Source organism: Marmota monax, unplaced genomic scaffold (assembly GCF_021218885.2).
Source record: "Marmota monax isolate L192 unplaced genomic scaffold, Marmota_monax_Labrador192_F-V1.1 WCK01_AAM20220418_F8-fsc00113, whole genome shotgun sequence".
NCBI lineage: Eukaryota > Metazoa > Chordata > Mammalia > Rodentia > Sciuridae > Marmota > Marmota monax.
The window spans coordinates 3,120,844-3,138,514 of NW_026694479.1; the positions used below are offsets into that span (position 1 = coordinate 3,120,844).

Below are 17,671 nucleotides of genomic sequence, written 5' to 3' on the forward strand. Positions count from 1 at the left end.
AACAGTCCTACTGAGATGCTTATAAACTCTCGCATCTTTCTCAGGACGGGAACTGCTGCTTCATCTTTTAGAGCAAGTTACTGATTTATACAGCTATTTTGGTTATATTAATTTCTCTCCCATTCATAAGTTAGGGGAGTTGTGTTCCCCTTTAGTTGTAGATTCAGATTCTAAGCACTTTTTCTCATGATTGCTTTAGTGCTAATTTAATGATCTAGACGACCCCCTCACTGTCGCTGAAATGTGAATGTTTGGTCATACTGTTTATGAATGAATTGTAAATTTTAGTGCCAAATAGTTATTTTCTGCTTATCCATCTGTAGCTCACAAAAACAAATGGATGTGTGGGTTGTTCTATATGTTCAAGCCAGTTGACTCAGAAAGGAATCTTCAGCCGTCATCTAGAGTTTGGGATCAGCTGGCTCCATTTCCAACAACAGCCAATTCTTTGCACCCCCACTCCACTACTAAAGAGGTTCAGGGCCCCTATGTTATTTATTCCATGTCCTCAAAATCATGTTTTGCATTTGAAAAATTAGGGTTGGAGATTCAGGCTGATCCTAATTCGTCAGGTCCCTGTTTTCTATAGTAAACACATTCTTGTGTCCTTTAAAGTGTCTCCTCCTTAAACAGATTCATTCTTTGGGATTTGAGTATTTCCAATTTCCATTATGTTATTATTATTATCTCTAAGGATCTTGGCTAATGAATCTAAAAGTCTTTGAGGTTTGTTTTGAAATTGGCGTCCATTTCATGAATGGCATGCACCATGGTAAAGACACTTCAGCTTTTCACTAGTATACAGTGTTAACATAAAAAGATAAAATTCTGTTTTGAGGTAAATCATAACTGAGCTATATATTGCCTACTGCTGTTCTCTGTATTATACTGCAAGGCTAGTCATGAAAATATTAACATGAAATTTTCTGGAAAATCTCATTTATGTTGCGCCTCTTTAATAACATTTAAAGGACTTTGATCCGACTACTGACTTTATCACTTAAAATCCTACACAGATATTTTCATATTTGTTTTTTCATTTGTAAAATAAGAGCCATTAAATGACTTACAAATATTCTAGCATAAATGTTCAAACATGCATTGGGATATGGATTTAGATCTCAGAAGATGAACTTCAGACATTGGCAGATCTGGTTCTTTCTTAATTAACTTTCAATTTTAATATTCTTCTAAACTCCATGATTTTTTAAAAACAGTAATGTATTGATGTTGTCTATTCTAAGAGAGGAGACAAATTGTATATTTTTAAAAGCACCCATACAGTTCATATATTTTTTTGTACCCAATTAACAATGCTTTAAAAACAACTAAACTTTCTAACCTTTGAATCCAGTTTCAAATAATATTTATTGAATAAGAACTGATATTGTGAATTTTGGTCTTTTAAGTCTTTAAAAGAAATGACTTCAGTTATATATATCTACTAGAAGAGAACTTTTTGATTTAAGAGTTATCATTTTATTTCAAGTTTATTTATTGGTAATCTAAAATGAATCTTATAATGGGCTCTAATTTCTTAAAAATATTTTTTAGTTGTAGTTGGACATGATACCTTTATTTATTTATTTATTTATTTATTTTGATGTGGTGCTGAGGATTGAACCCAGTACCTTGCAGGTGCTAGATGAGCACTCTACCACTGAGCCCCAGCCCCAGCCCCATGGGCTCTAATTTTTAAGACTGCAAAGTAAATAGCCTTAGTTAATGATATGTAGATTCATATGTGGCATACACACATATACTTAAATATGGGATCTATATCAATATATCTGTTAAAATGCATGCCATTTTTTAATACCTGTATCTTATATGAACTATATAGTCAATATATATAAATATATATGTATGTTTATTTACATGTATGTTCTATGTAATAAATATTCTAATTAACACCAATGATTAATTCCTCTAAGAAAGGGTGTTTAAAAATGTAGAAGCAATGATTGTGGCTAACAAATGGTTTAAGTTTTTCTGGAAAAAAAATAGGAGCAATAAAGCCCATGAGTGGGCTTGGTGACAGATCCAAAGGTAACCAATGTAAATGATACCTCCTTAAATTAAAGTGTTCTCCTTTAACCTTCAACATGATTATGGCACAATGTCTGTTTTTTTTACTTAAAAGAAGAGATTGAACCTTAAGAGCAAAGCAGGCTTACTCCTTTTATTTTCTAAGTTTAACCAGTGAAAATTACCTTAATGCTAAAGGTTTAGGTATGTAAAGCTGTGAAATTACTAATTCACTTGTATTCCCTCTTATAATGCTTTCCATATGGATAGGATTTTTATATCTGAAATGTATCCATATGGAAATTATGGAGCCATGAATTTCCTCCTGATGTAGCAACTAAGCTTCCAGCTGCTGGTGTTCTGAAAGCAGCCTTGTCTCACCACAGGACAGCAAGGACACTGCAAACCCCACTGTCGTTGCACTTTGGGATGCAGGATCTAGGGGAGGGGAGGGCATCGCTTACATTGGCTGCAGTGAATAAAATTTATTTTTGGTTTCAGCATTCATGTTAATTAATACAGTGCTTTCCTCTTTAAAGGAATAATTTCATAGCCTATAGTTCTATATTAAAATGCATTTGTACACTAAAATCCTGTTTCTTAAAGTATGGTTCATATGCCATAAGCACCAACATCCCCTGTGCTGATGGCTGTCATACAGATTTCTGGGCTCCAAACCCAGGAGTCAGGGCAGAGTTCCTGTGTGGGGTTTCTCCTCAGTATGTCCCCAGCCTTTAGTACAGTCTAACATGCAATAGTCAGCCAAGAAGTATTTCTTCAGAAAATAAACTAATGAATACTAAAGAATGAGAAATATTTTAGAAGGATAAAAATCAAACTGAGTAAATACAGACTCAAGCAAAACTCTCCTCTTACTATTTTTTTCCCAAGACTGGTTCTGTTTATGTTGCCCAGGTTGTTCCCATGATACAGGGCTTCAGTGACTGTCCTGCCTCAGCCTCCCTAGTAGTTGGGACTATAGATGCACAGCACTGTATCTAGTGAATGCTCTATTACTATTAATAATCCTTCAAAAATTGGACCCATATAATTCAAAGAATTTGTTATTAAATCTTTTAGTCAGTGGGAAAATTGGATTTATTTTATGATAATTTCCACTGGAGACAGCCTTAAAAAAATCACAAAGTGGTTCATTAAATAGTCTAGCTCTTTTATAAAAAATTTTTTTCTCCATCATTCTTGCAAAGACACCCATATCCTTAGCAATATTTTATAATAGTTTACAAAGTTAGATGTCAAAAAGCTAAGAGAGCATTTAAAATTTTCAAGTATTTTCATATATGTTCATTTTGTATTATTTAAAGACAAGCTCCAAGTGACTCATGAATATTGGAAAATAAATGGTTTTAACATTTTAAAATTATTCATAGAAAACCATATGGTCAGAGAAACAGTGACCATAGCAGAAAAGAGAAGCTGAAACTTAGTAGGGGGATGAGGGTACAGATCAAGGGTAGACCAGGCTAAGCATGTATAAGACCTTGGGTTTTAATCTACAGCACCAATAGGAAAAAAGAAAAAGAAGAAAAAAAGAGGAAAACAAACTGAAAGGAATAGAGTAGGAAAAATATTTAGAAAAATGACTTTAAATGTCTACAAATGAACAAACTAGTGAAGAGGAGCACTCATGTGAGGTAGAGCGCTTACAATGATTTTTCACAAATAATAGAAAACAGGCATCAATAAAAATAGCCATAATTTCAAAGCTTGTAAGTAAGAAAATGAAGGAAGACGCAAGATGCCATTGGGCAGAACACAAGCTACTAAATAACCTTCCTTGAAAGAAGCACATTTGCTCTCTTCCTGGTTGAATAGGAATAAGGAACACAGGATGTTAAGACTAATATATCTTTGTAGTAAACTCAGGGTATGGTTTATCTTTAGAATGGCTTCATTCTTGCTGATAAAATTCCTATTTTTAGGGATAATGCATAAATGTGTAAATCTAGGTAGGTCTTAACTAATCATTTGTCCTAAGACCAAAGCAAGTATAAATTCTATAACTGATTCTTTGCACTCAATAGAGAAGAATACAAGGTAAGTGTGCTAGATAGTGAGGTTGTTCAAACACGATTTTATGTTAAAACATTGTCTGTGTATTTGTATATGTAAAATATATATTTCCTTCCCCAGCCACTAACATTTTAGTTCAGTAGATTTTGCATTCCAGCTAAAAGCTGGAATAAACACCATAGTGATGAGTAAATGTGAAAATTAAGTACATGTGTTTTATGGATTTCCTAGTTATCAAGCAAAATTTGTATAAAATTATCTTTATAAAATTGTTCTCACTTGGTACTCCATTATTCAAATGCAAAGTGTACTTTATTACTAACAGCTTTAATACTGACATACAAATGCTTGTGTTAAAATATTTGTAAAACATTCTTGTTTTCTAAACTGTAGTCCCAAGACTTGAAAAAAAAAGGGTGATTTTCTTAGAAAACAACTTGGAGAACAAAGTCAATGTGATAGGAGATTTAGTTGAATTAGTCTTTAATTATACACATTTGTAAACAATGTAGAAGAATTATTGATCCCTAATAGTTAACTATCACATTGCAGAGTAACAAATGATATACAACATGCAAAATAATAGTACATTAGCCTTAATAACACTAATAAATTGCAAAGCTTAGCATGAAATTGAAAATTACTAATGGAACACTATGTAGTTTGTTCATGCAACAAGCATAGATTCATACATAATGTAAGAGCACAACTGTTAGCTGCAGGCTCAGAGAGGACAATTGAAATGTGTTTTTATGGACAGACTGGATTGATCAGGGAAGTGGTTCCTGAAGAGATTCCACTGACCCCAAGAAGCATCTTGGGAGATAGTCATGATTTTACACTTGTATCTGAAACTCATACTATTTAGATAATCTCTATTCTTAATAGTAAACATCATGAGTCAAAAAAAAAAAACAAGTAGAATTAACTTGAAGAATTTATATGAAATCACTAACAATGGTCAAGTGATCTGGAGTTTTCTTCTATGGAATATTTCCATTTGGTATTTAAGTTCTATGATCAGTCAATTAAAAAAAAATCTCCTTCATTCTGTAGAGAGTAACTAATGTGATGAAAACGAAAAGATGCCTAAAAGATAAGATTTGACTTAGTATACTAGAGCCTCACAAGATTCAAGATTCAATATCATGCAGAAGTTAGTATATATCAGATGTACCTTGGACCTCATTCAAGGGAAATGAGTTATTGAACATATTGAAGGAGCTTGTTCGGACTATGTTTCAACTCTAAGTTGGTCCCCAGGCATGGAGATTGATGATAACATTATTAAGTAAAGCTCTAGTGTTTTCTACTTTCATTTTACCTTAATATCACCTCTAAATTTAATTGGTATTTCAAAAAAGAATATAGTTTGAATTTGAACATTTTGTATCTAAAGGTGAGTGTAAGGATGAGTTTGAAGGTGATATGAAGTTGTCAAAAGTCATAAAGCTGCTACTAATTTCAAGATAAAAATAAATTGTGTTACTGAAGGAAAAGCTTAGCTAATACAACAGGGAATATAATAACGAGTTCACCTAATACAGTCCCTAAAAGTTAAGAGAAGATTTTAGTCAAAGGAACTTAAGAGAAGATGAAATCTGTTTGTAACAGGATACTCTGGGGGTACAGAATCAGTAAAAATAGTTTGCCCTTCACTCACTTCCATCCTCAATGGCTCATTTATGAGCTTCCTTCTGAATTACCATCCTGAGGGCTCACTTAGGAGTCAGGAAAGATGCACGCAAACACCATGTCATCCATCATATTATCTATGATACATTAGTGATCAATAACACCAATACAAACAGTTTCAATGTTAATATTTCCTCAAAAAAGATAATTTGAAGCATACTTAATACCATGATGAGCAACTAACCTAGTGATGTCTGGACTTGGTCAACCATAAAACAATTGTGTTTATGCTCAGGTGACCTCTTTTAAGCTAATTGACCCAACTATAGAATGCTCAGTGAGAGAACACCTACTTTAGTCATAGGATTGGCTACTACTGAGCATTAAATTATAAATGGAGGAGCCAAAAGGGAGTTGCAGAGAAATACTTATGATGTGTTGCAAATATTAAGTTTTAAGAAACTTATAAAACATGTTTATGGGTAAATGGTTAGATATACACTTAAGTCAGCTTATTCAAGGACTTGTTTATAGAATAAAATATGAGAATGAGTTAAACAGAGGGATACAGAATTAGGTAACTAAAATATAATAGAGTTTTAGAATAAAATAGATAATTAAAAAAAGAGTATAAGGTAACCATTGGTAAAAGCATAAAAGTTACTTCTTTCCCCCTTGATTTTCTAAGATAATAAGACTAAATTTTAATTTCTATTTTTTGTTTTTGAAAATCACAAATGATCATATAAAGCATCTTTGCCATTATTTAATTATTTTAGTAACTTAAAAATTGTTACATTGGACTAACATTTTATTTAGTGAAAATTTTTATATATTACAGAAGGACATAATTGAATGTTGCATGTAATTGACAGTCTCCCACTCAGTAAAACATTCATAGCTAGAGATATACTAAACAAATATGAATATATATGAAAGAAAAAGAAAAACCCACTTATATATTTAAATCTATATTTAAAGCATTTATAGTCAAAGTTACCTTATGTATAAAAATCTGCTTTAAGTTGATTTGATATCTTAGGTTGTGACATTTAGTAAACTTAAGTAGTCTGCTGATAATATTAAGGGGTCTTGATTTTTTATCCTTTTGGAAGTGAGTGACATATAAATTTAATTGCTACAATGATATAATTTTGGAATTCTCTAAAGAAGGAAACCCCCAAATAAGCCTTGTTTAGTATTTTCTGTACCTATATTTAAAAACTCTACTTCAAGTGAGGTAGTATTAAGATTATTTCTCAAATAAAAAAATAGAATTGAAATGCTAGAAAAGTATTCTAAAGAAAGGAAAGTACACAAATTCTAGAAAAAGATCTAAAACTAAATCTCTAGGTCTAAAGTGAACTTTAGTGTTCAACTTGATGCTTGGGGAAAAATAGAGCTATTCATTTAGAATGGAGATCACAGGCATCATCATAAGAGATTCTGATTCAGCAGGTATGAGGAAGGGCCTAGAAATATCCACTTTAAATTATATCTAAAGATACTCTGATGCAGCTCATGCTTGGACACATTTTGGGAAATATTTTGTGAAAATGTATGTGTGTGTGTGTGTGTGTGTGAATATATATATATATATATATATATATATATATATATATATATATAGTCAAAGAAGAGGCATTACAAATTATTGTCCTCTGAATTTTAATTAAAGAAAATAATTCTAATTTAAAAAGATTTTTAAAATGCAAGTAATTTAAAGTTTAACTAGAAACAGTTTTAAAGAGAAAGAAGAATATTGCTATGTATTATGTGAAATAGTGTCAAATAGTAGAAGTAATTATGAAGACAAAGATATTCAACCAGAAATACATAGACTTCAGCCCCTAGATTCGAATATCTACTCATGACAGGAAGAATTTATTCCAATTCTAGCTTTATTTAGAGGTTCTTCAAATTTAGAATAATTAATTGAGTTAAAGTGCTCATTAAATTGCAACTCAATGACATTACCTAAGACAACACAGATTCTTAGAAAAATTTTTCAAAATTAAAAAAATAAACTTTCTCAAATCATTTCAGAAAATACTCAGATTAGGAATTGAATTAAGTTGGGAACCAGAGAGTGAATGAGAATTAAAGCTTTATTTTGCTTTGGAAAGATATGCCTAAATAATTTTCTTGACATTTGTGCTCTCATAGCTTCTAGAAGCAGAAGTGATCAAATCTCAGGTAACACAAAAAGTAGGGATTCCAATAGGAGAACCTTCTCCCATCCATGGACCTGAACCTAAAGGGCTTACTCATTAACAGAGGAGAAGAAAAAATCCCAAGTAAACAAAACAAAACAAAAACAAGACAGACATAAAACAAACCCTGCCTAGAAAATTGAAAAAAAGATTGTCTTTATTACAGTATGGTATTAAACAAAAGTAGAGTTAGTCAGGACAGACCCTCTCATGTTTGCAGACTGGCTGCCCATACTCATAATTTTCAGATTGACTCTAAAATGGCAAATTAGAATTCAGTTTAGGACAGTCCCAGGCCAGTGGTGCTCCAAAACCAAATATACTTATTCTGGAGAAATCAAGCTTATCTCAATTTAAAAAATAATCATAAATTAAATAAAATTATTTATTTGCAATCGCCAAATTGGCAGAGAACAAAAACACATAAGGAAGACAAGATGTCATAAGCAAAAGCCAGTGGAATATACAGAAAGCATATACAGACATATAACATAATCCCATACTAAAATATTAGCTACAGAAATTTTATAAAACAATTATGATAAAATATCTCAAGAAGTCAAAATGAAAAGTATGAATAAAAAATTTTAACATTAAATATGCAATTATTGACATGAAAATTCACTCGATGAATTGAACAATAATTTAGAAGATAGAACAATAATTTAGAAGATAGAACTGAAGAATTCATGTATTTATATAAAAATCTATCCCTGAGAAAAAGAAAATGAAAATATGAAAGACAATAGAGACATTAAGGATAAAGTGGGAAGGTGTAACATATTTATTTGAGCGGTTGGGGCAATATTTGAAGAGAGGATAGCTAAGAATTTTCCAGATTTTTTAGAAAAACATTAGTCCATTGATTTCAGAAATCAAATTTATTATGAAATTAATTAATGAGAAGAAATATATTTACGGACATATTATAGTGAAACTGCAAAAAGCCAAAGACAAAGAGAAAATTATTAATGTAGTCAGAGAGAAAAAACAGAAAGAAGCAAGTTAGGATAATCTGTGAATTGTCGTAAGAAATTGAAGCTTAACAACAATGATACAATACCTTTATTATACATGGATTAAAAAAAAACAATTCTCATTTTAAACTTCTAGTTTTTAAAAAGTTGATGTGAAATACAGATTTCCAAACAAAAACTGGGAGAGTTTAAGTTCACTAATTGTATACCCTCACCAAAGGTAATTCTAAAAGTACTTGTGTGTGTGAATACATATAAAATACCTATAACACATTATATTAAAAATATTATGTTTGTATGCATATGTCTAAATGCATGTTCATATAAGCACAGAGACATAGAGATGAACAGAGAGGAAGAGAGAAATACTAATATCTGCAAATCTGAGAAGTGTATATGGGAATTCTTTGTATTATAAGTTTTCCTTAGGTTTGAAATTATTTTAACATAAAAAATTAAAGACAAGGCAAAAAACAGTAAAATAACAGACTCTCCATGCAAAGAAGGAATTAAAATTGAAATTAGATTAAATTAGAATTTAATGGAGTGACATTACCAAATTTCATCACCAATATATCCAAAACTGAAGAATGTTGTTGAAGAACACATAAAGGGAAATTTATAGCCTTAACTGCTTATATTAGAAAAGAAGACTAAGAATACATGAGTCCTACATGTCTTTTTTTAACAACTTAGAAAAAAATAAAAAAAAATTAGAGAAAAGAACAAGTCAATAGAGTTATCAGTAAGGATTAAAGAAATCTTAAAAATCAAGAGAGACAATAAACTTTTTTCTTGTAAAGACTAATGAAATTGACAAAATTCTGGTGAATTTTCAGGATAAAAAGGATGAAAGAGAAAATATATACCATTGAACATTTAAAACTAAGAATGTGAAATTAAAGCCGGTGGATTAGAGGAAGGCCACCTTCCAGTTGCTTTGTGGCTTGGGATTCAAGCAGTGGAATTACTTCTTTTCAGCAAGGTGAGTGAAAGAGGGAATTCAGTGAAATTCAATATCTGACAGAGATACCTGGAGACCCAGAAGTTCAGGTGCAATGAACAAAGGACAAGAAAGAGTACACAGGAGTCAAGCTGGTGGCAGCAGCAGCAACACCAGGTCATCACAGAGGGGAGGGATAAAACAGAGAGAAACATAATGCACAAATTTGGCATAGAAAAGCCTGTAGAACAGAAAAGCACCTGACCTTAGCTGAACCAGAGGCTGCACAGCAAGCTGGTATTTGAAAAGTGCTCTGTGTTTCTCAACTGTCAAGAGGAGAGCAGTTTTTTTTTTTTTTTTTTTTTTTGGCATTTATACACAATGGAGTATTACTCTGCATTCAAAAATGACAAAATCATAGAATTTACAGGGAAATGGATGGCATTAGAGCAGATTATGCTAAGTGAAGCTAGCCAATCCCTAAAAAACAAATGCCAAATGTCTTCTTTGATATAAGGAGAGTAACTAAGAACAGAGTAGGGACGAAGAGCATGAGAAGACGATTAACATTAAACAGGGATGAGAGGTGGGAGGGAAAGGGAGAGAGAAGGGAAATTGCATGGAAATGGAAGGAGACCCTCAGAGTTATACAAAAGTACATACAAGAGGAAGTGAGGGGAAAGGGGAAAATAATACAAGGGGGACAAATGAATGTCAGTAGAGGGGGCAGAGAGAGAAGAGGGGAGGGGAGGGGAGGGGAGGGGGGATAGTAGAGGATAGGAAAGGCAGCAGAACACAACAGACACTAGTATGGCAATATGTAAATCAATGGATGTGTAACTGATGTGATTCTGCAATCTGTATATGGGGTAAAAATGGGAGCTCATAACCCACTTGAATCAAAGTGTGAAATATGATATATCAAGAACTATGTAATGTTTTGAACAACCAACAATAAAAAATAAAAAAAAAAGAGGAGAGCAGAGGTGAGGAGTCATGTTGAGGAGACCATGGTGCAACTTGTTGCTGTGGGGGCCCAGGAGATCATAGCAAACAGGACCATATGATCCTGGCAAGAGCCTGTCATGTGACCTAGCAGAAAATGGTCGAAACAGACAGAGAAGATTGTGCCGAGGGGAATTCAAGTCAGAGCTACAAAGAGGAATGCAATTTGTTCTCCCTTTGAGTCCGGTGGCTCAAGTGACCAGCTGAAGAGGGTCAGAAAATTTAATAGGTGACTGCAGTTACACCTGAGGATTTCACTTAGGGACTGAACCTGGGAAAGGTATACTTGTGGATGGTGCAGTGTGTGAGACCCATGGAGGGTTTGCTCCTTTACACTGCTAGTAGAATTCTTGAGAGGTCCCTGATATCCAGATGTCCATCAGAGATGGGCATCTGCCCAGTCCTAGGGGTGTGTTGATCTAATCTCTCCAGAGCAGATAGTACCAACAAAATCCTGAAGACCTGATTAGAACTAATCCCCAGCCACCAGAACTTTCCAGTAGACCTTTGCAGCAATCTCACCATGATAATGCACTAATCTGGTCTGTCTGGACAAACTCTGATTGATAGTACTTCCCATTCTGTCCTACTTTATACCAGTGAGAAGGGAAGCTGAGGGCTATTTCAACAAGCTGTGGTTCCAGGCCACTCTATCTGGAAGCTTGGTAAGAGAAAGTGTTTAACAACCCCCATTTCCTACTCTCTCAAAGGTATGTAGTCCAAGATGAAATAGAAAGAAGAGCTGCCTGGCATAGGCACAGAACACTCGTTTTTCTTGTTCAAAGTTTTGACCATCTCAGTAGAGATAATTCTTTCATTTTCATTAAGAATTTGTGTGTGTGTGTGTGTATTTGCATGCTGGTTGAGATATATCCCTGTTTCTTTTTTTCTGCTCTTTGTCGTTCCTATATTTATTATTTTTCTTTGTTTTGTTTTTTGCAGGTTAGGGGTTTTTGTTTGTTCATTCTGGATTTTTTGTTTCTCTTTCTTTCCTTTTGTCTCTCTCTAATAGAGAAATTGTCTTCAATTTCTTTTGTTCTTTCTCTGTACTTATTTTTTTATTTTATTTTTTATCCTCCTTCATAGCCACCACTTGCTACATCTCTTCTGCTTTCTCTCTGCTCACATTTTGAATATTCTAAACACTCCTTTACCACTCTACAATACTTTTTCTCTTAATAGACTATATTTCTACCATTTTTTAGACTGATTTGCTTTATATAATTCCTGCCCCCATCATTCATGTTGTTGTGGTCATTAGTACAGGTCAACACTTGCTATTTACTTTAATATCAGATCTGGTTCATGGCTCTTTGCTATTGTTGCTCTTGGTGATTGCCAACCCATTCATTACTGTTTTTGTGGTAATTAGTGTTGTAGATGTTAAAATAAATGCTAGATATTTATTTTAATGCTATGCTGTTATTGCTGTTGTTTCTGTCTTTTATGTGGGGTGCTAGGAATATACTGGGATCCTACAAGTTCACAATTTAGAGACTCTGTGGCTGAGCCACATCCAAAATCCAGTCAAGGGACAGAACAGCTTACTCCTCACACAAATTCATCATACTTAAGCTTTAATAATATTTTAATATACAGAATAGGGGAGACAAAAAAAAAACACAAATCAATGACCAGCTGCCTAGCAGTAAAATCTAGGTGAGGAACTTAAGGTCCTAACTCATGGAAACCCATTTCTATAGTAAAAACAGAACACAAAGACTGTGGACATCATACCTGTGAAAGATCTCAATTCAGATCATTCTCATAATCTTTTAGAATATAAAGAATTGTTAAATGAAGAAGTACAATCACAGAAGGCATGCCCATATCTCCTACTGCATACAACACAATTGGTGGATCTATTAGAATGGCCTTATTCCCATGAGACCTATAGGGTAAATGTGGGAACCTCAAGCTCTGACACAATATACATTGTATCAAAATACACTCACTAACACCAAAAACTAGAAGGGAAACTAGTCTATAAAGCTCAATAGGAAATGTATTAAAAAACTGACAATCCCCTTTTATCCCTTAAAATTTTGCCAAAAGAAGGCTGCACTCTAAAAGACCCATACATAAGAGCAAAAGAGAAACCCATCCAGACAGACACATAAAGCCCCACAGGAATACAAGAAAACATGAAAAAATAAGGTGAGATGGCACTGCCTAAAGTTTATAATTTAACAGAACTGACCCCAAAGATATCAAAGTGGATGAAATATGAGTTAAGGAACTCAAAAGAATGATTAAAAATTATCAAATAATTTTAAGACAACACAGAAAAATAACTGATTGAATCAAGAAAGTCAAGACATGAACAACAAATTGATTAAGGAGGTAGAGATACTAAAAAGAAACCAAAGCAGCCAGATGTGGTTAGCACATACCTGTAATACCAGTGGCTCAGGAGGCTGAGGCAGGAGACCATGCATTCAAAGCAAGCCTCAGCAATTTAGTGAGGACTTAAGCAACTTAGTGAGATCTTGTCCCTCCAAAATAAAAAGAGCTGCAGATGTTGTTCACTAGTAATCCCTGGTTTTAATTCCCAGTACCAGAAACAAAACAAACAAAATAAAACAAAACAAAAAAAGAAAGATTGATAGAAAGAAACAAAAAGTACCAAACAAAAATCTTAGAAATGAAAGGTACAACAAATCAAATGAAATGTTCAGTTTAAAGTTTCTCTAATAGAGTAGGCCAGTCATAAGACAGAATCATAGACAAAGTGGCCAATCTTGAAGATTCTGATAGCATTCTAAAAAAGGTAAATAAAATCTATGACCATAATATACAAGAACTCTAGTACAACATTAAGATATCAAATTTAAGAACCATAAGGCTCAAAGTTGGTTGTGAGATGCAGGCTAATGTCATGGATTAACTCTACAGGGAAACATAATAGAAAATTTTCTAAACTTTGGGAAGGAGCTTGACATCCAGATCCCAAGGGCATTGGAAAATTTAAAATTTTCCAGTAGACAAATTTAAAAAAGAAAACTTTCCATGACACAATGTAATGAAAATGCCTGATAAGCAAGTAAGAATAGATTTTTTAAAGAATCAAGAAAAGAATGTCAGGTCATATTTATAGAAAAGTCAGTGAGAATTATGATTTCCCAGCACAAGCCCTGTATTTAAGGAGGATTTGGAATGATATGTTGCAAGTCCTGAAGGAAAATAACTGTCAACCAAGATGGTTATATTCAGCAAAAGTATCCTTCAGAAGCAAAGAAAAAAGGCCTTCCAAGATAATAAAAATGATGAATTTATGACTACTAAACCAGTACTAGAGGAAATACTTAAATAAATGCTACACACACAGAAGAACTCAAAAACAAACTTCAGAGCTCACCAACAGAAAAATCTCCCTTGAAGAGTAGCTAAGCAATGAAAAATAGGGACAAGATAAACAGCATAAATAAATAAAAATGGTAGAAATGAATAAATATCTCTCTATAATAACACTGAATGCAAAGGGTCTCAACTTTCCATTGAAAAGACATAGGCTAGCAGAGTAAATACAAAAATATGACCCAACTATATGTTGTTTGCAAGAGACTCACCTTACAGGCAAAGAAAGCCACAGTTGAAAGTGATTGCATGGGAATTGATGTACCATCCAAATGGAGCCTGAAAACAAGCAGGAGTAGCTACTCTCATATCTCACAAAGCAGCCTAAAATTAAACATGAGACTTCAAGCAGACTTTAAGCCAAAAGTAAACATAAGAGACAAAGAAGATCATCTCATACTGGCAAAGGGAACAGTCCAAAAAAAAATAAACAAAAATAGTAAATATTTATGACCTAACTGTTAATGCACCTAATTACATAAAACAGATATTACTCAACTTAAAGGCTCCAACTACAGTATAGTAATATTGGGTGATTTTAACACTACTTTCTTACCAAAAGATAGGTCACCCAACCATAAACTCAGTAAATACTTCTCACACCTAAACAATTAGACTACTCCATCCAACAATAACCAAGTTTATTTTCTTCTCAGAAGTTCATAGAACCTTCTACAAAATAAACCACATTTTAGGCCACAAAGAAATGCTTAGAAAATACAAAAGGAAAAGATAAAATTCATTTTATTTTATCTGATCATAATGGAATAAAATTAGTATATTAAAATAAAGACAACAACAATAAATAACCCAGACTTTGGGATTTATATAAACATGTAGAGATTGAATAATTCACTTTTGAGTAATGAATGTGTGATAGAAGAAATTGGCAAAGAAATTTTTCAAACCAAATTGAATTGTGATACAACATACCAGAATCTCTAGAACACTATGAAGGTGGTTCTAAGAAGAAAGTTTGGTAGGATATCTTTAAGTGCTTACATAAGAAAATCATAATGAGTCCAAATAAACAGCCTTCTGATGCCTCTCAAGACACTAGAAAAACAAAAGCAAACCAATTCTAAAACCAGTAGAAGAAAGAAAATAATTAAAATCAGAGCTAAAATCAATGAAATAAAGAGTAAAAAGTACAAAGAATAAATGAAATGAAGAGTTGATTCTTTATTTAGTTACCTCTTCTTCATTACCTAGGAAGCCCATGGTCCCTTCTGGACCCAGGTTGGTGGGCCTGGTGGCTCTGGTGTGGTGAGAGTGAGGTCTGGGGACAATGAAGGACCTGCACTGCTGCTGCTGTCTCTGCTGCCTCCAGGCCTTGGTCTTCCTCTTGCTGCTTCTGCCAGAGCTGAGTTGTCAGCTGGTGGTGTGGTTGCAGGTGGCTGAGGTCACATTGTGCCCTGGGCCTCCAGACCTGGGCCAGCAGACCTTGCTGTTATTGTCCCCAGGCCTCACTGCTGCCCAGCCACCAGGCCATGCTCTAGCTGAAGCCTCAGGGCCTCCAGGCTTAGAAGGCAGCAATGTCAGCAGCCCTGAGGTGGGGCTTGCAGCAGTGGAAGCTGGAGGAAAGGTCAGGGAAGGCTCAGTGGGTGGCAGCCTTGCCATGAGCCCCAACCCTGGCCACAAGCCCATGCATGACCCAGTAGGCTCTGATTGTGTTAATGGTGGTGAGCAGGTTGGTGCTGGTGTACTTCGTGATTAGTATAGTCAGGAAGAGAAGAAGACACTGAAATATTAGGAGATAAAGGAGTTTTGGACACTCACATAGAAAAACACGAAATTAACACCTTTATAACAAGATGATAAGGATAATGATAACACATTGTTTGATGTCAATCATTCTAGAAGGTAAGAATGCCTTTTGATAAGACTTAATCTTTCTATGGTGAAGAGCAGAGTCTGTTTAAGGAATAAGAAGGCACTCTATCAAAGGGGGAAAAAGTATTTAAGTTACATACATTATGATAACCTTTAATTTGTTGTTGCTGCAAATACTGTATCACTTTGTTACACCATTATATGTACATTATATCTATTAATGATCTCAGTATTGTTAGGAATAAACTATATTGTAATAGTTTATCTGTTTGAAAATTAAAACAGATGTTTCTGATGAGTTTTAGTTTATTGATTACAATATTATTGTAATTTTTTTCTTTTATGTACTAATCAGTTAATTTTTTTTGCAAGTATCATTTTATAGAACCCTAATCCCTAAAAAGCAACTGGTGTGTAAAAATAATTTAAATTTTCCTTTACTGAAATATATTTCCCATTTTGGTGGGGAAATGAAGCCAAATTTATTATGTGTTTGGGTTTTTTAAATATTAATAAATGTCTGAATTACTGTATGCACACTAAATGTGATATAAAATTCTTTTAATGTGGTACAATGTTTTCACAAAATAAACCTGAAGATTATAAAAAAAAAGAGAGTTGGTTTTTTGAGAATATAAACAAGATAGATGACCTTTAGCCAAACTAATAAAAATAAAAAGAGAGAAAACTCAATAAAATTAGAGATGAAGCCAGGAGTGGTGGCACATGCCTGTAATCCCAATGGCTCAGGAGGCTGAAGCAGGAGGATTGTGAGTTCAAAAGCCAGCCTCAGCAACAATGAGGCACTGTCCTTAAATAAAATACAAAATGTGGATGAGAACGTAACTCAGTAGTTGAGTGCCTCTGAGTTCAATCCCTGGTCCCTACCCCTCCAAAAATAATTAGAGATGAAAAATGGAGAAATCATTATAGACATCACAGAAATCTAAAGGATCAATAGTGACTATGTGGAGATTTTTTATTTTAATAAATGGGAAAATGTGTTAGGAAATGAATACATTTCTAGATACATGTAACCTATTAAAATTGAATCAAGAAGATACAGAACACTTACATAGACCAATGACAAAAAATGAAATAGAAGCAGAAGCCCAGGGTCAGATGGATTCCCACCAGAATAATACAAGATCTTTAAAGAAGAACTAATGCCCATGTTCCTCAAATCATTCCATGAGATAGAAAGGGGTGGAACACTGCCAAATTCATTCTATGAAGCCAATATCACAAAACCAGATAAGGAAACATCAAGGAAAGAAAACTATAGACCAATATTCCCAGTGAATTCAGATAAAAAAGGTTTAGTGAAATTTTAACAAATTCTATTCAACAACATATTAAGAATTTAGTACGTCATGATCAAGTTGGTTTCATTCCAGAGATGCAAGAATGATTTAATGTATAGAAGTCAATAAATGTAATTCACCACATAAATATAATTAGAACTAAAAATTATTTAATCAGCTCAATAGACGCAGGAAAATACCTTCAACACAATTCAGCACCCATCATAACAAAATCACTAATGAAACAGGGATAGAAGGAAAATTTGTCAATGTCATTCAGGATATATATAACAAACCCCAAATCAACATCATAGTCAATGGGGGAAAATTTAAAGTATTTTC

General features: G+C 33.5%; 1 protein-coding gene and 1 pseudogene across 14 annotated transcripts in view; one reads left to right on the plus strand and one right to left on the minus strand.

Moving 5' to 3' along the window:
* The window catches only part of Tenm3 (teneurin transmembrane protein 3), a 2,500,614-nt gene that overhangs the window by 866,577 nt on the left and 1,616,366 nt on the right, over positions 1–17,671 (minus strand). The window lies entirely within an intron of this gene.
* Positions 15,481–16,059, plus strand: LOC124075555 (membrane protein FAM174A-like; annotated as a pseudogene).